We start from the raw sequence: 23,838 nt of genomic DNA, 5'->3' as shown, positions 1-23,838 counted from the left end.
CTAAGGAACAACCCTACAGGGATCAATAGTATGGACATGTTGGTACAAGAGAGAACTACTGATATATCTACAACTCCAACTCTACTCTGAAGATCATTTTATGAGAGCTGCAACATACCTTGTGTGCCCCACAGGAAAGTCAAGCAAAGTCTCTTGAGAAAATCGGATGCTCAGAAGTAAAAATGAGCAGGAAACTAACACTTCTGAGGCCCTACATAGTGCTGGGTGCTACTCTAATTACCTTACTAATAATACTAATGTTTTTCTTTCCTTCTTTCCTTTTTTCCTTCTTTCATTCAGTTTGATTCTTTCCATTGTCTCATAATAGTCTATACACATTATGTCATTTCTATGAAGGATGAATTTGGAGATTAATGGCTACAACAAGGAGACTACCAGTGCTAGAATCAGAGAAAACCTGTTTCTTCAAATTCCCAGATACATGTTCTTTATAAAAAGTTCTACTATTTTTCAGACAGCAGAGCATTTAAAGATACACACTAACATGAACATTTGTTTGTTTGTTTGTTTGTGTTTTGAGATAGAGTTTCACTCTTGTTGCCCAGGCTGGAGTGCAATGGCTCAATCTTGGCTCACCACAACCTCCGCTGCCTCCCAGGTTCAAGCGATTCTCCTGCCTCAGCCTCTCCAGTAGCTGGGATTACAGGCATGCACCACCACGCCCTGCTAATTTTGTATTTTCAGGAGAGACGGGGTTTCTCCGTGTTGGTCAGGCTGGTCTCGAACTGCCGACCTCAGGTGATCCATCTGCCTTGGCTCCCAAAGTGCTGGGATTACAGGTGTGAGCCACCGTGCCCAGCCCCACATTTGGATTTCTTAAAATACATAGTGAGCATAAAGAATCCTAAATAGTCTGTGAGTTTTGCCTTGTACTTGCACACCCTTCTGTTCAAAATTAGTATCCTTTCTGTAATTGGGTGCTGGCATGAGAATTAATCCAGGAAAGGGTTAAGAAAGCGTTAGGAAGACTCACCCACCTGGTAAACTCTCTTGATGTGATCTGGCAGTCCTGACCACTGATTTACATTCTTCTCTGCTGCATGCTTGCCTGTGCCTATTAGACTATTAAAATATTAATAGGATCTTGGTATCTGTCATTATTAATTTTGGCAAGGAACAAGGACATGCCGAGCCATAGTATTGATAGATTTGTAGAATATGTTAATCATAGCACTCATTATTTAGCCAAGTTACTATTTTTTTCAGAGGGTTTTTCTCCACTAATCATTTTTGATATTTAACAATTTTTCATCTTCAGCTAAGCACACTTGTTCCTTAGAAATCTACTTATGTATGTATTTTTATAATGTTTTTATAACAATAATTTACTGAACAATTTTCATGCCCCATCACATAATGACAAAATTTTCTGATAAATATCTAGAGAGTTTAGCTAAGAAATAAGTAGATTGTTAAAGCTGGCATTAAAATAATATATTTCTGCTATTTTTTTTTTAACTTAAGAAAATTTTTTCATGTCTATGTTAGAGCCAGCAAGGCCCAAGACCAACTTCTCAGGCCACCAATCTCTGAGGACATTTGCAGCATTTTTTTTTTTTTAAGTTTCCTAAGAGTTATTTATTCTTTAGTCATAAATAGGTGATAATGATTAGCAAAAAAAGAAAAAAATCTTTTTGAATGGATATATTCATAAGAATCATCTCTTTTACTCTATTAATGAAGTATGTTGACAGACTTTCTGATGTTACATTCTTGGAATGAAATCTACCTGATTACAATGCATTTTTAAAGAAAGCACACTATTAGATTCATTAAGCTAATATTTTATTTAAGATTTTTAAAAATCTATTTATAATTGAAATGGGCCTAATTTTTCTTTTAACTAGTCTTGCTCTGATTTTAGAATGAATTGGGAATCTTCACTCTTTCCATTTTCTGAACAATGTGTAATATACACACACACATGCACACACATACTCACCACCCCCCGCCCGGCCAACCACCCTGCAACACACACCCACATTGTTCAGTTTGGTAGACATGACCTATAAAACCCTCAGGCTTTTTTGTTTGCTTCTGGTTTTTGGATGAAGAGAGTTTTTAAGTATCATTTCAATTTCTTTGACATTTCCTACTCTGTTTCTTCTTGATTTCAGTATTGGTAGTTTCGTTTTTATTTTCCCCACAAGAATGGCTAACAGTAAAAAGACTGATAATACCAAGTGTTGGTGAGGATGTGGAGCAACAAAACTCTCACACATTGCTGGTAAAAATTTAATTATTATGACTACGTAGGAACATTGTTTGACACTATCTATGAATATTAAACATACGTGCACCTGATCTCACAGCAATTCTACTCCTGGGTATGTTCCCAAGATAAATAAGTACTTATGTCCACCGAAAGACAGACAAAAATGGCCATACCAGTATTATTCATAAAACTCCCAAAATGGAAACAATTAACAGTCTCTCAACAGTAGAAAACAATTGTGGTATATTCATACAATAGAATACTACAAACAATGAGATAGAATAAAATGCTGCTACATGTAAGAATATGAATGAATCTCACCAACGTGATGTTTTATGAAAGAAGTAAGGCACAACCAACAACAGCCAAGCCAAGGGCCAAATCAAGAATGCAATCCCATTTATAGTTGCCACATAAAGAATAAAATATATAGGAATATAGCTAACCAAGGAGGTAAAGATCTCCACAATGGGAATTACAAAACAGTGCTCAAAGAAATCAGAGATGACACAAACAATGGAAAAACATCTCATGCTCATGGATAGGAAGAATTAATATCATGAAAATGGACATGCTGCCCAAAGCAATTTACTAATTCAATGCTATTTCTATTAAACTACCAATGACATTCTTCACAGAACTAGAAAAAACTATTTTAAAATTCATTTGGAAGCAAAAAATAGCCCAAATAGCCAAGGTAATGCTAAGCAGAAGGAGCAAAGCTGAAGACAATATGTTACCTGACTTCAAACTACACTATAGGATTGCAATAACCAAAACAGCATGGTGCTGGTACAAGAACAGGCACATAGACCAATGGAACAGAGGAGAGAGCCCAGAAATAAGGCCACACACCTAGGACCATCTGATCTTTGACAAAGCTGACAAAAACAAGCAATGAGGAAAGGAGTTCCTACTCAATAAATGGTTCTGGGATCACTGGCTAGGCTTATGCAGAAGATTGAAACTGGACCCCTTTTATAGACCGTATACAAAAATCATCACAAGATGGATTAAAGACTTAAGTATAAAATCCCAAACCATAAAAACCCTAGAAGACAACCTAGGCAATATCATCCTGGACACAGGAATGTGGAAATATTTTATTAAAAAGGCATTAAAAGCAATCGCAACAAAAGCAAAAATTTACAAATGGGATCTAATTAAACTTAAAAGTTTTGGCCAGGGGTGGTGGCTCACGCCTGTAATCCCAGCATTTTGGGAGACCAAAGTGGGTAGATCACCTGAGGTCAGGAGTTTGAGACCAGCCTGGCCAACCTGCCAGGTAGAAACCCTGTATCTACTAAAAATACAAAAAAAATTAGCTGGGAGTGGTAGTGGGCACCAGTAATCCCAGCTACTCAAGAGGCTGAGGCAGGAGAATCTCTTGAACCTGAGAGGCAGAGGTTGCAGTGAGCAAAGATCGTGCCATTGTACTCCAGCCTGGGTGACAGAGCGAGACTCCATCTCAAAAAAAAAAAAAAAAAAAAAAAAAAAGAGTTTCTACACAGCAAAAGAAACTGTCAACAGAGTAAACATACACCCTACAGAATGGGAGAAAATATTTACAAACTACATATCTGACAAAGGTCTAATATCCAGCATCTATAAGGAACTTAAATGAACTTAACAAGAAAAAACAAATGACTCGGTTAAAAAGTGGGCAAAGAACATGAGCAGCTACTTTTCTAAAGAAGACATACCTGTGGCCAACAAGCATATGCAAAACAGCTCAATCACTTATCATTAGAGAAATACAAATTAAAACTGCAATTAATTGACACCAGTCACAGTGGCTATTACTAAAGTCAAAAAATAACAGATGCTGGCAAGGTTGTAGAGAAAAGGGAACACTTATACACTGTTGGTGGGAGTGTAAATGAGTTCAACCATTGTGGAAAGTAGTTTGACAATTCCTCAAAAAGCTAAAAACAGAACTGCAATTCAACCCAGCAATCCCATTACTGGGTATATATTCAGAGGAATATAAATCATTCCACCATAAAGACACATGCATGCAAAAGTTCACTACAGCGCTATTCACAATAGCAAAGACATGGAATCAACCTCAATGCCCATAAATGACAGACTGGATAAATAAAATTTGGTGCATACACACCACAGAACACTATGCAGCCATAAAAAAGAACGAGATCATGTCTTTTGCAGGAACATGGATGATGGAGCTGGAGGCCGTTATTCTTAGCAAACTAATGCAGGAACAGAAAACCAAATACATTTTCTCACTTATAAGTGGAAGCTAAATGATGAGAACTCATGAATACAAAGAAGGGTACAACAGACACTTGGGCTTACTTGAGAGTAAAGGATGGGAGGAGGGAGGGGAGCAGAAAAAAATAATTGGGTACTAGGCTTAGTACCTGGATGACAAAATAATCTGTACAACCAATCCCCTCGACATGAGTTCCCTGTGTAACAAATCTGCACATGTACCCCCGAACCTAAAATAAAAGTTACAAGAAAAGAAGGAAGGCACAAAGGAATACATACTGTATGGTATCATTTATATGGAGCTCAAAACAAGCAAAATTAATCTATCATGAAAGAGGTCAGAACAGTGGGAGGGGCACCAAGGTGGAGGAGACATGAGAAAGGCTTTTGGAGTGCTAAGAATGTTTTACATCTTGATCTGGGTTGTGGTATGTGGTTACATACATACATACGCTTATTCATTGGGCTAGTATTTAAGAATATATGCTTGTTGTATGAAAGTTATACCTTAATTTTAAAGAGAGCAAGTACTAGCCACATAGGAATTGATAAATTTGACTACATCAAGATAAATTATAACCCTAGGACTAACAACATTTAAATCTTAAGCTTTGGTATTTTTTGTTTGTTTGTTCATTTATTTTCCCTCTATTATCCTCTGTTCAATGTTGGCTGCCACAGTGAGACAGACAGAAAGTATGAGGACACTTTTTTCTTGCATCTGTAGTGGAAACCTTAGCAGCAGACAGTAACTGCTCCAGGTCTGTCAAATAGATATGCTTCCTTTTTACTACATTTGATTTCTTTTCCTTTTATTTTTAGTCGGCTGTAATAATGGTATGTATTTATAGTATACAGGGTGATATTTTGATACATGTATACAATGTATAATGTTCAAATCAAAGTAATTAGCAAATCCATCACCTCAAATAGTAATCGTTTCTTTGTTTTAGGAACATTCAAAATCCTCTCCTCTAGCTTTTTGAAAATACACAATAAGTTACAGTTAACCATAGTCACCCTACAGTGTACTAGAGCACTAGAACTTATTCCTCCTATCTAGCTATTTTATATCTGTTACCCAACATCTCTCTATCCTCCCTTCCCCATCCCACCCTTCCCAGCCTCTAATAATCACAATTCTACTCTCTACTTCTAGGAACCCAACTTTTTTGCTCCCACATATGAATGATGACATGCGGTATTTATCTTTCTGTGCATTTCACTCAACATAATATCCACCAGACCCATCCATGTTGCTGCAAATGACAGGATTTTACATTTACGGCTGCAAACTTCAGAAGGATTTCCCTCCTAGCTCCACGTGCGGGCTGCTGCCGTCAGTAGCCTCACTCCAAGGCTTTGGGAAATTAGCAATTTTCTGGTGGCAATGACCATTAGAAACCCTGATTTGAATATTATTATGTGAGAGAACTCAACTATTTTTCAAATAAAAAATCAAGACATTTAGTCAGACATGAAATGTTCCTGCCTTTTTTATTTATTTGTTTGTTTATTATTTATTTATTTATTTATTTTTGAGACGGAGTCTCGCTCTGTCACCCAGGCTGGAGTGCAGTGCCGCAATCTCAGCTCACTGCAAGCTCTGCCTCCCAGGTTCACACCATTCTCCTGCCTCAGCCTCCCGAGTAGCTGAGACTACAGGCACCCGCCACCACGCCTGGCTAATTTTTTGTATTTTTAGTAGAGACGGGGTTTCACCGTGTTAGCCAAGATGGTCTTGCCTCTTGATCTGCCTGCCTTGGCCTCCCAAAGTGCTGGGATTACAGGTGTGAGCCACAAATGTTCCTGCTTTTAAAATGAGAAAACTGAAGCAAAAAGTTAGACTTCCTAAGAACGGGCAGCAAGACCTGACACACAATAAAATCTAATCTTTTCAAATTCCAGAAGCTTGAAATGTACCAAGTTTAGATTTGGGGATATGCATTTAACGAAGGAAAACTCAGATATTTCCCTTGATCAGAGTATAGGATACAAATATTACTGAAAAGGTAACTAAGAAGTATCTTTTTTTTTGGGGGGGGGTCACCTAAAATCTTCAACAAATTATGTAGAGAGGAAAAGCACAATACATACAGTTTTTAGGAAGTAATCACAAATTCTGTCTTAGGGTGGTGATTCTTATCCTTCTTTTAGGGGTGAGTGCCATCACACCCACATGTCTTCCCAGTCTTTTCATTGTCCTCAATCAGTTTCCCATTATCATCTCCTAGGAGATCAGTACTTTATCTGCCCCAAATGGGATGGTGGTGGCAACATGTATAAGCCATGGTCTTAAAGTAGCAAGGCTTATGCTTCCCATCCAATTACCTGTAGCACCATCTATACCTAAATACTCAGGATGAATTAATGCTCACACTATACTTCAGATCACTATAAGTACAGTAAGCTCTACTTACTGTAGTATCTTTGACCTCCAAGAAGAGGGCTCTGATGAAGAGTAAGGAAGGCAGGGGGAACCAGAAAATTATTTGGCTGATTATGTTATCACCATCACTATTTATGAAATACCTCTTAATGTGGCTTCAAGCAGAAGCACACATTTTCAATTTGGAAGTTAAAATAGCTTCGATTGGGCTTTATCTAAGCTGCCTACCACATTTCTGATAATGACACGTCTTTTTTTTTTTTTTTTTTTTTTTTTGAGACAGAGTCTTGCTCGATATATGTCTCTTTTAACATGGCCAGCATTGCTTTTCATGGCCCACACTCACAAGATGACAAGTTAAAATAGTAACAACAGACTTCTTTGATTGTTCCTCCTAGGCTACAACTAAAACACAACAACAAAACAAAATGAAAGAAAAAACTGTAGGAGGAGGAATTTTCAATTTTCAGTATTTTGCAAACTGTCTAAATTGATAATCCAGATCTCATCTCATGACCTGAAGAAGTTCAGTTTTTCTATTGTAAAATGTAAATCTCAGCCCACCTCCCCAAAGCATATGATAATGAATTATTGAAAGAAAACATTATATAAAACAAAATGCTCCAGAAACAGGGTTTTGTAATTGACTCATGTTTCTCCACAAATTCCTTCTTGCTTTCTACTCCTATCATTAGAAACTTTCTGAAAATCAGTTGTTTTTCCAACCTTGATATTCAGAATATAACTAAAAATTTCTTTTTAGTTATATTAACCCACCCTTGTGGGTTAATTCATCATTCTGAAATCAGTGATCAGTCCATGTTACTGCAAGGGTAGAAAACATAATAGAAAGTACAAGAAACTATTGATGCCTTAAATATCCTGAGGGCTATTATTTTTTCATTCAATTCCTAACACAAACACTTTCTTTTGTGATTGCCCTCTTCCTCTAAAGCCTAAAGTGGGTGTGACATCAATGTTTGAGTATAGATATGGGTATATATGAGAAGAAGGAATGAACAATTTGGCTGTCAAGACTTCCAGTCAATTGAAATTTGCTCCATTATGGACTGAATTACTATATCCCTTTTTTAAATTATTATTTTTTAACTTTTATTTTAGGTTCAAGGGTACATGTGCAGGTTTGTTATGCAGGTAAACTCATGTCACAGGTGTTGCTGTACACATTATTTCGTTATCCAGGTACTAAGTCTAGTACCTAATAGTTACTTTTGATGTCAACCTTTCTGAATAGACAGTGGCTCTTTGTCTTACTTCTACTAACTTTGCTAATAATAATACAATGGGGTGGTTCTTTGGACTCAATTTTGTCCCAACTCTAAAACACAAATTTATTTGTTGAAGTCCTAACCCCCAGTGTGATGGTATTTCGACCAAGGCCTTTGGGAAGCAATGAGGTTTCGGTGAGGTCATGAGGGTTGGGCTCACATGATGGGATTAGTATCATTGTAAGAAGGGACAACAGGCCGGGCATGGCGACTCACACCTGTAATCCCAGCACTTTGGGAGGTCAAGGTGGGTAGATCACAAGGTCAAGAGATCAAGACCATCCTGGCCAACATGGTGAAAACCAGTCTCTACTAAAAATACAAACATTAGCTGGTCATGGTGGCACATGCCTGTAGTCCCAGCTACTCGGGAGGCTGAGGCAGGAGAATCACTTGAACCTGGGAGGCGGAGGTTGCAGGGAGCTGAGATCACACCACTTCATTCCAGCCTGGCGACAGAGTGAGACTCTGTCTCAAAAAAAAAAAAAAAAAAAAGAAGAGACAACAGAGTTTGCTCACTCTTTCTGTCCCTGCACTTGTGCACACAAAGAAGAGGTCATATGAGCACACAGTGAGATGACAGCTGTCTTGCAAACCAGGAAGAGAGTTCTCACCCGAACCCAATCATGCTGGCACCCTGATCTCATACTTCTAGCTTCCAGAACTGAGAGAACATAAACTGTTGTTTAAGCTACCCAGTCTATGGTATTTTGTTATTACAGCCCAAGCTAAGACAGGAGGAAAGGCAGAGATATTTTGAGAAGAATCATTTCTACAAAAACAGAGTTGTTCTAAATGAAATGGACACTTATTTCATCTTCTTCATACTAATATTTATGAAAGTTCCATTAAACACCACTTGGCCAGTACCCAGGCCTGCCACCCTCAGAACAGCAAACAAAAGCACATGATTTGAGGAACAAAAGAGTGAACACAGAGCCTCTCAGAAGACGGAGCTATCTATCAATTTTCTGCACATGACATCCTACTCCAGTTGTAGCAGATAAGAGCAAGGACACTTCCTGATCCTGTGAAAAAGCTGGAGCCCTGCTGATGGAGAGGCCGACACTGGGGCCAACCACGGGCTGGACATTTATCTGCTGCAGCCCTTCTGCACCTGGGCCCTCTTCAGGCCTTGTGCCTTGTACTCCCCATGCCACTGCAGCACCTGGTAAGCTGAAGTGAGGTATTTGAAGAGATCATTTGCCTGCAATAAAGAATAACTTAAAAGAAAAAGGAAACCACTAATTCCACTTGACAAACCAGTTTGTTCAGTTTTGACTTTTGCAAATTTGAAACTTTCTCTTTGGCACCATACGATTCTGTTACATTAGGGCTCATCAATGCTGAGATACACAGTTAGGTCTACCAGCTGCCAGTGGTCAAGAATGAAAGAATCTCTCAGAGAGAAATCCGTTTCTAATAACCTAACCGTTTTCCTTGGCTATTACAAAAAAAAAAAAAATAGAATAAAATGTCAGTGCCATGCAGGCAAGTACAGACATGGAAATGAAAGCTCTGTCTACAACTGCGAGATGTGTTTTTAATAAAATTGATTGGGATCAACTCGAGATAACTGCTAGAAGATGTAAGATTTTACTTTTAGATATGTCATTTGTTTTTGTTTCCAATCTGGGCTCAAAAGAAACATTGCTAATGTTTTTCCAGTGGCACAATGCAGTTCTAGAAGAGTTAAAATAAGAAACCCTACCTGCTTAATCTGCCAGAAAACACATGAGAGGAGCAATCAGCTCCGGGAAGAGTTGCCCTGAATGAGGTATGCCTGGCTGCTTTAGGCCAAGCTGTTCGTCAGTCTTTCAAAATTCAAGTCATTACCAGATGCTGATCTACTATAATACTGTGATATTTTATCTGATTACACTTACCTGATTGTGCCTTATCTGCTATTTGCCTTCCCATTCTTCCATGTATATTAAATGCAGGTGCTTTTATTATTCTGAAAGCTAGAAAGTGTTGACTGTTCTGAATATAAATGGGAATATTATATCATTAACTTGCTCGGAAAGCAGGGCCATTCACTGTGTAAATCACATGTGAGGTACCTAGTGGAGACACAATAAACCATAATGTCTTGAGAAAGAAAGCAATGAGGAATGGATAAGGAGATAAAAATTTAAGGCATTGTTAAAGAAGGATAATCTTCAAAATCCTATCTGGTTCTTTCAAACTAGCATTTGTTGATAATATAACCTTTATATTAGAAACTTTTTTAAGTTCATAAAAAGAATCTTTTAGGGGAGTCATCACAACTTGGAATGTTGTCTCTGATAGGATTGCATAAAAACACTATCACTAACATTCTATGGCTTGTCTAAGTTGGGAAGACATTTTGAATATACTAATCTTTTAGAGAAGTATACTTTGCTTTGGCAAATATATTCTTACCCTACCTGGGTGTATTGCTCAAATAAAGTAAATAAATGGCCAAATTCTTTAAGCATTTTCCAGACATTAAAAGGTGAATAATTAGAATCTGGTTGCATACTTCAAAGGAAGAAATACGCAGCGAATTAAGGCGGAACCGTGACAAAGTGCAGCTGCCCAATAGTCTGGGGTTATACGCTCTGCTTAGCTTCAGCTATGTTGGCCTCACTAAAAGTTAATCCACAGTTACTTAAGTGGAAATTTTCAGAAAATCCATTTCAGAGCAAATGTTATGTGAGAGTCTAAATGAGCCACTGCCCTCCGTTGGATAGAATATCAGATGCCCTGATCATATTTACCAGTGGGTCAGATTCCTCTAAGATGTAACAGCTGTGTAAAGGAACACAGACTACAACCTTTGCCAGAAAGACTGTCGCCAGTCATCTGACGATCAGATCTGGAGGTGTGAGACAGAAGACAAGTGTGAGGACAACCGGGAACATGAGAAGTAAGGTAACCCAGGAGGGTGCAGTTTCTACCCTCACTCTCCTCCCAAAGTCTCTGTGCCAGGAGACTGAAGCACAGGACTAGGTGCTACTCCTCTCTCCCTGCCACTCACCATTATATATAAATGCACAGAGTATCCATTTTGCTTGTCTTTTTTTTTTTTCACATATGGAGTCTTTGTTTGTCATCTAGGCTGGAGTGCAGTGGTGTGATCTCAGCTCACAGCAACCTCCGCCTCCCAGGTTCAAGCAATTCTCCTGCCTCAGCCTCTTGAGTAGCTGGGATTATAGGCACCTGCCACCATGCCTGGCTAATAGGGTATCCATTTTCTTTCACCTGAACAAATGTGTATTTATAACACCTCTTAAAGTTAAGGTTGTTCTTTAATCAGAGAATCCTTTATTATTCTTAAACTATATGCATGAAAACAAAAGATGAATATGCAAGATGGTTTTACCTTTTCAGTAATTTCATATTTGGACATATTTTCACAGGAAAGACATAACAAGGTTCTCATAAACTTCATTTATTTGTGTGTATATAAAAATAATTTTAACTGGGTATTATTTTACATCATTTAGAAAATTTATTCTCAAAAATTATAAATATTAGTGAAAAGGGAAAAATATTTTAAACATAAATGCTCAAACTATAGAAATTTTAGAGGAGAACGCAAGAGAATATGCTCATGACTTACGGGTAGCCAACATTTCCTAGCTCACAAAAGCAGTAACCATAAAGGAAAAAAGAGATAAATTTTACTTCATCAGAATTTAAAAACTTCTACTCACCCGAAGACACCATTAAGAAAAAGGAAGAGCCAAGTCATAGACTTGGAAAAAACATTTGTAAAACCTTAATCTGACAAAGGACTGGTACCTAGGATATACAAAGAACTGTGACCACTCAACAATAGAAATATAAACAACTCAATTAAACATAAGCCAAAGATTTAAAGAGTCAAATTACATACACACTCAAATTACATACACACTAAAATATATATATATATACACACAAGTGGTCAATAAGCCCACGAAAAAGTGCTCAGTGTCATGCATCATCAAGAAAATGCAAATTAAAACCCCAAAGAGACACCAGTACACACATCCCCAGCATGGCTATAATTAGGGAGACTGACACCATCACATGTGGGCCAGGGAACAGAGTGCGTGCAACAGCAGTTTGGATGGAAAGGTAAAATGATGCAACCACACTGGGAATAGGTCAGGCAGTTTCTCCAAAAAGGAAACATATACCTATCATGTGACCAGCAGTTCCACCTGTAGCTATTTACCCAATCTAAATGAAAAGTACATTCACAGGGCCAGGCGCGGAGGCTCACGCCTGTAATCCCAGCACTTTGGGAGACTGAGGCCGGTAGATCACCTGAGGTCAGGAGTTTGAAACCAGCCTGGTCAACATGGTGAAACCCTATTTCTACTAAAAATACAAAAATTAGCTGGGCATGGTGGCATATGCCTGTAATCCCAGCTACTCAGGAGACTGAGGCAGGTGTATCACTTGAACCTGGGAGGTAGAGGTTGCGGTGAGCTGAGATCACACTGTACTCTAGCCTGGGCTACAGACAAGACTCCATCTAAGGAAAGAAAGAAAGAAAGAAAGCAAAGAAAGCAAGAAAGCAAGAAAGCAAGAAAGCAAGAAAGAAAGAAAGGAAGAAAGGAAAGAAAGGAAAGAAAGGAAGAAAGGAAGAAAGGAAGAAAGGGAAAGAAAAGAAAAGAAAAGAAAAGAAAAGAAAAGAAAAGAAAGAAAGAAAAATACATTCACAAAAAGACTTGTGCAAGAATACTCATAGTCACTTTTATCATATGGCCAAAAACTAGAAACAATCTGTGTCCATCAATAAGAGAACAGATAAACTGTGGTAAGCAATGAGATGAACAACACAAAAGAACAAATAACTGATACATGAGACAACATGGATAAATCTCACAAACATTATGCAGTGTGAAAGAAGTCTTACACAAAAGTATATACCTGTATATCTTATGAGTTCATTTACATAATGTTAGAATATGCAAGACTAATCTAGAATGGAAAAACTTCAGAACAAAGGTTGCCTCTGGAGTTGTAGGAGGGATATTCTGAAAAGGAGAATGAGAAAACTTACTGTATTCTATATCTTGATAGGTTACACATGTGTGGCTATTCCTTAAAACTCAGGGCCAGGTGCAGTGTCTCACTCTATAACCCCATCACTTTGGAAGGCTGAGGCAGGAGGATTGCTTGAGCCCAGAAGTCTGAGACCAGCCTGGGCAACATAGGGAGATCCCCTCTCTATAAAAAATGAAAAAATTAGCCGGTGTGGTGGTGCATGCCTGTAGTTCTAGCTACGCAGGAGGCTGAGGCGGGAGACTCTCTTGAGCCTGAAAGGTCAAGGCTGCAGTGAGCCATGAGGTCAAGGCTGCAGTGAGCCATGATCGTGCTACTGCACCCCAGCCTGAACAACAGAGCGAGACTCTGTATCAAAAAAAAACAAAACAAGAAACAGTAAATATACTTAAGGTGGTGCATTTCAATCAAAAGAAAATTGTAAACAAATATTAAAGTCTAGTTAATAATAAATATCTGAAGTATTTAGGGGAAGTGTGCTAGTGTCTTCAATTCACTTTGACATACATCACAAATCATAAGATGGATTAATGAATGGATAAATACATAGTAAAGCAAGTATAGTAAAATGATAATCATAGAATCTAGTATGTGGGGGTCTACTGTGAAAAGAAGCAATGCAAATATCTTCTACAACCTAGCCCATAACGAAAAAATATTCCTAAAGTTACGTATAGGTGATTCTAACACTGGTAAAATGTAAAACTTTGCTATATGCTCGAAAATTTTCATAACAAAATGTTAGAAGAAAATAAAAAATAAATATTAAGTGTAATACGTATGGTAGTAAACTTCCTTGCTATTAACCTTCCAAGGTCTCTCTATGTTGCCCATTTATTAAGTTTCAAATTATAACCACAATGAAGGCCTACTTGTTCAGTTCTCAGAAACACTCCAACAAGTTTAAATATACTAAGCTCCACAAAACCAAGATGTTTTTTGCCTGTTTAATAGTTAGAAGCACCTACTACTGTGTTTGGCACATAGTAGGTAGGATGTAGTAGGTATTAAATATTTGTGGAATGAACTTTATCACATATAGTTCTCTCCTTTTTTTTTCCTTTTTTCTTCTTTTTTTTTTTTTTTTTTTTTTAAGGAAGACAGGGTCTTGCTATGTTGTCCAGGCTGGTCTCAAACTCCTGGGCTCAAGTGATCCTCCAACTTAAGCCCCCCAAGTAGCTGAGAATACAGGTGCATGCCACTGTGCTCAGTCACATATATTTCTTTTTTTCTTTTTTTTTTTTTTTTTAGAGACAAGGTCTTGCTATGTTGCCCAGGCTGGTCTCAAACTCCTGGGCTCAAGTGATCTGCCTGCCTCAGCCTCCCAAAGTGCTGGGATTACAGGCATGAGCCACCATGCCTGGCTACATATATTTCTTAATCAAGCTATTTCAGTACTTTTAGAAATGATGTGAGATGTGATAAAAGCAATGCAAATATCTTCTACAACCTACCCCATAACCAAAGATATTCCTAAAGTTAAGTATAGGTGATTCTAACACTGGTAAAATGTTAATCATCTAACTAAATTGATTTTAAACTGATAATGGGAGTTAACAAAATAGAATCCCAAGGATCCATGTTGTATACTTATGAATTTATTAATCCATAATTTATTATTAAATAATATTTAATTTAATAATAATATAATAATTATTAATAAATCCATAAATAAACTAAGCTTAACTTAGTTGGGTATCAGAATTATGAGAGTTTTCTAAAAAATACAGGTTTGTAGGCTACACTTTGGAGATTCTGAATCAGCAGTTCCATGTTCTTTTTTTCTTTTTGAGACGGAGTTTCCCTCTTATTGCAAAGGCTGGAGTGCAATGGCACGATCTTGGCTCACTACAACCTCCGCTTCCCGGGTTCCAGCGATTCTCCTGCCTCAGCCTCCTGAGCAGCTGAGATTACAGGCATGCGCCACCACGCCAAGCTAATTTTATATTTTTAATAGAGGTGGGGTTTCTCCATGTTGGTCAGGCTGGTCTTGAACTCCCTACCTCAGGTGATCTGCTTGCCTCAGCCTCCCAAAGTGCTGGGATTACAGGCATGAGCCACTGTCCCCAGCCAGTTCCATATTCTTTGAAAGGTCCTCATATAATTTCAGTTCATAACTAAGTTTGGCAATCAATGATCTTGTTCATTTCCTTTTAACTACTTTAAAATATCTTCTAAAAAGATAGCAAGAGAAGTAATTTTTATTTAGTGTTTCCATACCAAGTACTTTTTATATTATTGCATTTAGACGCACAACAACCCTTACAGGTGAATATTATTAACCCTACTTTACAATTTAGAAAATTAAGACTAGGTAATTTTAAGTAGTTTTGTCCAAACTCATTATAGATAGCAGTGGAGGAACCCAGGTTGGAAGCCAGCTGGCTCTACAAAGCTAACACGCTACCACAAACCTTTCCAAAGATGATAAGAAAAAAAGTTGCTGAAAAAGTTTCTCATCTGGCATTACAGACAGGAGTAACTGATATAATGCAGAAAGTTCTAAATTCTTACTTAAATGCCCACTAATACAATCTCAGCTTCTGTCTGGTTCCAGTATCAATGGAAAAGAGCAGTTGATTCAACCTTTTCTACACAGCTTCAAGAAAAGTTTCACATATAAAGAGAGAAAGAGAGAGAGAGGAGGGAGACTGATTTCTAGTCTGGTACTCCTGGCCTCAAGCAATCCTCCTGCCTCAGCCTCTTAAGTAGCTGGGATTACAGGCATGAGCCACCATTTAGGGCAAGGCTGACTCCTAGAATGGGTTACACAAAACCCAGAATCTGCCTATATATAAAAAGTACTCAAAACTATTTTTTGTTAATCATAACTAACATTTATTGAATACATATAATATGCCAGGGGCACGTTTCTATGAACTTGACACATATCAGCTTATTTAAACTAACAACTCATTGAAGTAAATAATATTGTTATTCCTCATTTTATAGAGGAGGAAACTGAGGCACAGAGAAACTTGAAGCCGAAGTTCACAAAGGTGGCAGAGCCAGGATTAGAACCCAAGCAGTCTGACACCAGGGCAGAATTAATATTTGGTTATGTTCTAAGAAAACTACCTGATATCTGAGGGTCTTTCTGGAATGTATTTTCTCTTTTCTTTTTTCTGGTTTTTTTTTTTTTTTTTTTTTTTTTTTTTTGAGACGGAGTCTTGCCCTGTCGCCCAGGCTGGAGTGCAGTGGCTTGATCTCGGCTCACTGCAAACTCCACCTCCCAGGTTCAAGCAATTCTCCTGCCCCAGCCTCCTGAGTAGCTGGGATTACAGACACGCACCATCATGCCCAGTAAATTTTTGTGTTTTTAGTAGAGACGGGGTTTCACCATGTTGGCCAGGATGGTCTTGAACTCCTGACCTCGTGATCCACCCGCCTTAGCCTCCCAAAGTGCTGGGATTACAGGCGTGAGCCACAGTGCCCGGCCTGGAATGTATTTTCATGATCTAATAAGATATGGAAAACTCTACCCCTTCCTGCTATTTGCGGAGGCATCATTAATTAGATCATGGTGTTTTAAGCTGAGTCTCAGGATCCTTTTTAACACAGCTCTCAAAGCAGGCCTTAGTATCATTTGGAGATGATAGATGAGAAACCTGCTACTCCTCACATAAAAAAAGAGACCCATGTACCACTACCAATTTCCTGCCCTCTTTGCTTTACTTCTCAACTGAATGAGAACTTTCTCATGGAAAATATATGATTGTTGTATACTAGGCTATTGGAGCACACTGGAAAATATGGTACCACTATCAATGATTAATAATGCTCTTACTTCTCCTTGCAGCTACTCAAGTAAGAAGATACCGGTCCTTGTCCCCTAACACACACAGAAGGTCACTAATGGCATTCTGGTACAAACAGAGCAAAGGGATCAATGGTTCATGGACCCTGCTGTTTCCCAGGTGCTATTCCAGTGGCCAGAGGAACCTCCCATCACCAAACTTTTGTTTTACTTGTTGTTGTTATTTTTGGTCTTCTATCATTGACTCATAGCTCTCTCACACATTTTAATGTATTCGCTGCATCAGGCCAAGGAAAACATTTGCCTGGTGTGTGAAAAAGCCTCTGATTACAGAATGAACTTTGCCTCTCCATAATTTGAAGAAGTTAAGGAGGGTCCCTACCCTAAAGTTATGTCCTACTTTGATGCTCAAAATCTTAGTAAAATCACCGTGCAAAGGAAAGAGCACTGACTTTGGCATCACACAGATGAAACTTGGCTCTGCTATTCTCTTGTATTATTGTGGGCATGGCATCTCCGACATGAGGATAATAATCATTCTTCATAAGGCTGTCTCAATGAGTGACGATAACACATATAAAGTCCTGGGCACAGTGCCTGACACACAGTAGGTAACATCATCATCATCATCATCATCATCATCATCATAATTACTTTTATTGCTAAGCATTGCTGTTTCCCTTGGTTCTCTCTTAAAATGCCACTGTTGATGGTGTGGGTAGCATATTAAGTCCCTACTGTCTCTGTGTGAATGAAGGTTTCTTTCCTGTCTGTGGCTAGGGCAGTATTGATAGCACAAGCCCCTTTGGCAGGAAGGATACTTCAAAGGAGGCAGTGGATTGCCACAAAGACATTTGACTTAATTCACAATTTTGTCTAAGGTTATCTACCCCAAAGTAGTTAACATTCCCCATTCAGCAATTTTGCCCTCCCAAGTGACATACTGAAACAAAAATTGTCAAAACAAAAAACAAAACAAAAAAAAAACCTGTTTGTCCAAATGTAAAAAAGGTATAAAAGCATTGCAAATGAAGCAAACACTATATGCAGACTATTAAAAATGTGTCATAATTTTTAACTGTTTTCAAATCTCTAACCACCCTGCCTGACTCCACCTGCCAAAATACTGGAGGTGCCTCACAGACCATTTCAAGGCATCTCCTGCCACCTCATTTCTTGTCTGCAGAAATGGAAAAGGGATTGTTTGGATTTATATCTCACGTGAAAGTTCAAGTCATATTCACTTGACTTTAGATCGTCTGCTTGTTCATTTATAGAGGTGGGAATGTTGGCAGGCTTCAAAGAGGGAAACCAGAAATATCAGGCAATATACCTGTATTAGTCTGTTTTCACACTGCTATAAAGAGCTACCTGAGACTGGGTAACTTATGAAAGAAAGTGGTTTAATTGACTCACGGTTCCACAGGCTTAACAGGAAGCATAGCTAGGAGGCCTCAGGAAACTTACAATCATGGTGGAAGTCAAAGGGGAAGCAAGCACATCTTACCATGGCAGCAGGAAAGAGAGAGTACGGAACTGCCACATACTCTTAAACCATCAGATCTAATCAGATCTTGTGATAACTCTATCACAAAACAGCATTAGGGGGCTGATGCTAAACCATTCAAAACCACCCCCGTGATGCAATCACCTCCCACCAGGCCCCACTTTCAACAAGTGGGGATTACAGTTCAACATGGGATTTGGGTGGGGACACAGAGCCAAACCATATCAATACCTATCAAACAGCTACAAGTTTATACTCCCTGTGGCACATTTTCTAGAGAAACATGGCAAGGCCCGGAAATGTCTTTGGCTATCAAAGTTATGCAAGCCCCTTGCATAAAATTAATACAAGTTAATCAACAAATATATATAACAAAGACATTGCACAACACAGCTTAATGAATATGCCACAAATAAAACAACTAAGCCACATAAATACTTTTATTTACTTATATTTTACAATACACCCTGACATTTAAGACACAAATATTTTATTGACAGGGTTTCACAGATCACTGATAAACTTACACTCCTTTCTCATCCCATGACATTAGGGTTAAATTCAACTCACTAAACAGTCATGGTAAATTTCAAGTCAAAGAGTAGAGTTTCTAGAAGTGACATGGGATAGAGGTGAGAGCTCTCCTTATTCCCCACTAATAATACAAGGTATGTCCATATACCAATGCTCAGTTGCTGATCCATTAATCTGTAAAAATTTCTTGATTTCTAGGGAATCACTGAAACCCAAGGATCTGGATTAGAAAACACATACAGCATTCTTAAAAGTTAAAAGAAGACGAGTAGCTATTTGTTTATAGACTAACTCATCCATCTAGAGATTGATCTCTGCCAAATTCTCTGTAATTCTGTTACCGTGTTATTTATGAAGAGCTGTGGCATCGTGTTTCAGAAATTACCAACCAGTCAGCACTGATGGGTATGTATTTTTCTTGCTCACTCAGTGACAAGAAACATATATAATAAATTCTTAGGAACTTTATCTCTTTCAGTTAGAGTCAAAATAACTGCTGATTTAATGATTTGCCACAAAATCTATTCCTGGGTAAAAGGGAGAACCACCTTCTGCAGAAAAGAAGTATTTCAATACTTCAGCATTTCCAACAAGAAAGAGAGGTACCAATGAGAACAAACTAAGAAACTATGTTCTATGACTGAGAAATTGTTTCTAAATATTTTTCTACTATTTTTACTTTGTTCCCAATGGAAAGATAGCAACAGATTAAATGCTTATATGCCCATTTGATTTTTTAAAAAATTAAATAAACTTATTTTACTTTTATGGTTGCAGATAGGAATTATTAACCATCTGTGTTTGTATTATTTAAATGTTAAACAAATAAACATTATTTTACAACCAGAAAACAGTTATTCACAGACTTATACATTTATTCCCCAATAATTTTTCTTTGCTGTTTGAAAAGAGCCTAAAGCTAGCATCATTTAAATTATTTTTAAAATTCATTACCTACAATACTAAGAAAAACAGATGATAATACAGTATGTTATTGTAAATGAAAAAGGGCTTAAAGAGTTTTTTTTAATTTACTAGAAGCTTCAATTATCTCCTTTTAGGAAACAGGAAAAAAAAATGACAACCTCAATCAACTCACACAGTTAAAAGAAATGAGACAGTTGACAGTTCTGCTAACGCTCTTACCTAGGCAAGGATCTTCTCACATGAGAACCGCATATGGATAAATCAAGTAATTTTTTACTTCTCTACTTCTTCAAACACAGAAACGAGTACACCTCTAGAATCAAACACTATATCATAGAAACTAAATGTAAAGACAGTTTTTTGCCATGTAGGGCAGAGAATAGAGGAAAACTTAGAGTAAACAGGTGGAAAGACAAGTCTTAAGATATCCAAAGAGTATGTTTTGACCCAAATTTATTGAAAGTAGAGAAATACCCTTAAGAACAGAAGTCAAAATAACCAGCCAAAAGAAAATCTTTATTGTAAACACTCTGATGTGCACTCCAACCCAGTTACAGATATTATCATCTTGGCTATTTATAGCCAAAGGGCAATGTGATAGATTGTGTCTAAGATGGCTGCCAATGACCTGCACCTTTTGATATTTATGTCCTTGTACAATCTCCTCCTTTGAATATTGTCTGGACCTGGGAACTCACTTAAAAATGACAGATATCACAAAAATACTCTGGCTCCTGTCTTGCTTTCCTTTCTTGCCCTCTTGCTTGCTTTAATGGAAGTCATGTGCCAGGCTATAAACTCCCCTATGGGGAGGCCTACATGGCAAGAAATTGAGGAAGGCCGATGGCCAGTGAGTAACTAAGGTCTTCAGTCTAACAACCACAAGGAACTGAATCCTGCCAAAAATCAGATGAGTCACCTTGGAAGTAGATCCTCCCTCAGGCCTAGCCATCAGTTGGGTCAGCAGCCCCACTGATATCTCAGTTGCATCCTTGTGAGAAATCCAGAGCCAGAGGATCTAGTTAAGCTGTTTCCAAATTCTAGACTCAGGGAAGTTGTGAGGTTAATAAATGTTTGTTGTTTTAAGATACAAAGTTCTGGAATAATTAGTTACACACAAATAAATAACTAATACAGCCTGTTTTCTGAAGCCATTGAATCAAAGTATTTTCTATAATGAGGTTCAAATGTTCCCCAAATCTTGTACAGCAATTCTACTTCTAAATTCTCTACTGACTTTAAAAAGCATTATTCCTTTAAGAATTACAGTGTCATAATAATTCACAACCTCCTTCTGCAAAGTCTTGAAACTATCTGTATATAAAAGATTCTGAACTGTTTAGCAACACACAAATAATATCTTAAAATAATTCCAATGTGGAAACTGAATTCAGCAGAGATATATATTGTCTCTGGTACAGTTATAGAATGTACAGAATATGCCCATGAGAACTAAGTTTAACATTTAAAGATTCCAATCATAAGAAATCTGATATCTCACCCTGTCTCAAAAAAATAAAAAAATAAAAAAATAAAGAAATCTGATATCTCACTAAATGTAGAGCTATAGGAAAAATAAATGTGTTTTGATATGCAGAGAATGTAGCTTATAGTTGCTACAAGAGTAAGACAAAAACACAGTAGGAGGACTTTTTTTAAGGAATAAGTTGAGTTTTTATTAAAGTTTAATACAGATAAGCCAATAAATTATAATATTCAATGGAGTTTTACAAAAGAATGTCCCAGCGTAACGATCATCTACAATGAAATAGAACATTATCAGGACCCAGAAGTCCTCCTCACTCCCCAACCATGTCTAGCTTCTTTCATTAAACATTACATTTGTGAGATTCTTTCATACTGCATGTAACAGTTTGTTCATACTCACTGATATATAACATTCCATTATATGAATAGAACAAAAATTCTTTATTCATTCTGCTACCAATGGACATTTGGGTTGTTTCTAAATTTTGGCATTAAAACTACTTTGACTATGAACATTTTTATATATCTCTTCTTGGGTAAAATAAGCATATTTCTAACAGGTACCTACTGAGGAATGAAAATGTTAAGCCATAGGATATATGTTTGTTCAGCTTTAGAAGTTACTGCTAAACAGTTTTCCAAAATAGTTGTACTCTTTATACTCCTACCAGCAGTGTACGAGAGAATGAGTTCCTCATGGTTTAATTTTTAGCAATCCTGATTGCAGTTTAATCACACTTTATTGTGTTTTATAGGACTGCTCTAATGACTAATAAGGTTAAAAACCTTACTATTTCTTCCCTCTTTCAGGAATTTGAGTCATCAGTTATCTTCTTCATGTCTATAAATATAATCAAATTGTTCTCATTCTTGAAAAACAAACCAAACAAACAAACCGAAGAAACAAACAAAAACCAAAAACTCCCATAGTTCCTGGAAGGCTGATAATATTCTATTTCTTAATTGAGATGGTAGTTATAGATCTGTTTAATTTACATTAATTCTTTAAGGTATTTATAGTTTTATACACTTTTCTGCATATGTGTTAGTGTTTTAAAATTAAAGAATATGCTGGAGGCATCACATTACAAGACTTCAAACTATACTACAAGGCTACAGTAATCAAAACAGCATGGTACTGGTACAAAAATAGATAAATAGACCAATGGAACAGAATAAAGGAACCCAGAAATAAAGCAGCATATCTACAACCAACTGATCTTCAACAAAATCAATAAAAATAAGCAATGGGGAAAGAATACCCTATTCAATAAATGGTGTTGAGAAAACTGGCTAACCATATGCAGAAGAATGAAACTGGACCCCTACCTGGTTATAACTATACACAAAAACTAACACAAGATGAATTAAAAACTTAGATATAAGACCTCAAACTATAAAAATCTAGAAAAACCCTAGGAAATATTCCTCCAGACACCATCTTTAACAAAGAATTTATGTCCAAGTCCTCAAAAGAAATTGCAATAAAAACAAAAATGGACAAGTGTGACTTAATTAAACTAAAGAGCTCCTGCACAGCAAAAGAAACTATCAACAGAGTAAAAAGACAACATAAAAAAATGAATGAAAATATTCACTAATGATGCATCTGACAAAGGTCTAATACCCAGAATCTATAAGGAACTTAAACCAGCAAGAAACAAACAACCACATTAAAAAGTGGGCAAAGGATGTGAACAGACACTTCTCAAAAGAAGACATACAAGTGTCCAACAAACATTTAAAAAATGCTCAATATCACTAATCATCAGAGAAATGCAAATAAAAACCAAAATAAGATACCATGTCACACCAGTCAGAATGGCTATTACTAAAAAGTCAAAAAATAACAATGTTGACAAGGCTGTGGAGAAAAGGGAACACTTGTACACTGTTGATGGGAATGTAAATTAGTTCAGCCACTGTGAAAAGCAGTTTGGAGATGTCTCAAAGAACTAAAATTAGAACTGCCATCTCAAAGAACTAAAATTAGAACCCAGAAATCTCATTACTAGGTATTACCCAAATAAAATAAATTGTTCTACCAAAAATACGCATGCCCTTGTTTGTTCATTACAGCACTATTCACAATAGCAAAGACACGGTGTCAATTTAGTTGACCATCAATGGTGGATTGGATAAAGAAAATGTGGTACATATATACCATGGAATACTACACAGCCATAAAAGAGTAAATCATGTCCTTTGCAACAACATGGATGAAACTGGAGGCTATTTTCCTAAGCAAATTATCACAGAAACAGAAAACCAAATATTGCATGTTCTCACTTAAGTGGAAACTAAACGTTGGGTAACACAGATATAAAGAGCTCTACCTCTGTGCCAGATGCAGTGGCTCACGCCTGTAATTCCAGCACTTTGGGAGGTTGAGGTGTGTCGATCACTTGAGGCCAAGAGTTTGAGACCAGCCTGGCCAACATGGTGAAACTCCAT

The 23,838-nt window shown here is 37.3% G+C and overlaps 1 long non-coding RNA gene and 1 other non-coding gene across 2 annotated transcripts; one reads left to right on the top strand and one right to left on the bottom strand.

Annotated features, from left to right (window-relative positions):
* Window positions 1-5,114: 5,114 nt before the first annotated feature.
* Window positions 5,115-5,250, bottom strand: LOC114672911 (small nucleolar RNA SNORA31). Its single transcript, XR_013405666.1, has one exon. It is a non-coding gene; the product is annotated as a small nucleolar RNA SNORA31 (small nucleolar RNA).
* Window positions 5,251-10,837: 5,587 nt separating this feature from the next.
* Window positions 10,838-23,425, top strand: LOC114672777 (uncharacterized). The gene is made up of 3 exons (XR_013404806.1): window positions 10,838-11,039; window positions 19,168-19,374; window positions 22,195-23,425. It is a non-coding gene; the product is annotated as an uncharacterized LOC114672777 (long non-coding RNA).
* Window positions 23,426-23,838: the final 413 nt, after the last annotated feature.

Source organism: Macaca mulatta, chromosome 15 (assembly GCF_049350105.2).
Source record: "Macaca mulatta isolate MMU2019108-1 chromosome 15, T2T-MMU8v2.0, whole genome shotgun sequence".
Lineage (NCBI taxonomy): Eukaryota > Metazoa > Chordata > Mammalia > Primates > Cercopithecidae > Macaca > Macaca mulatta.
This window is presented reverse-complemented; position numbering and strand designations above follow the sequence as displayed.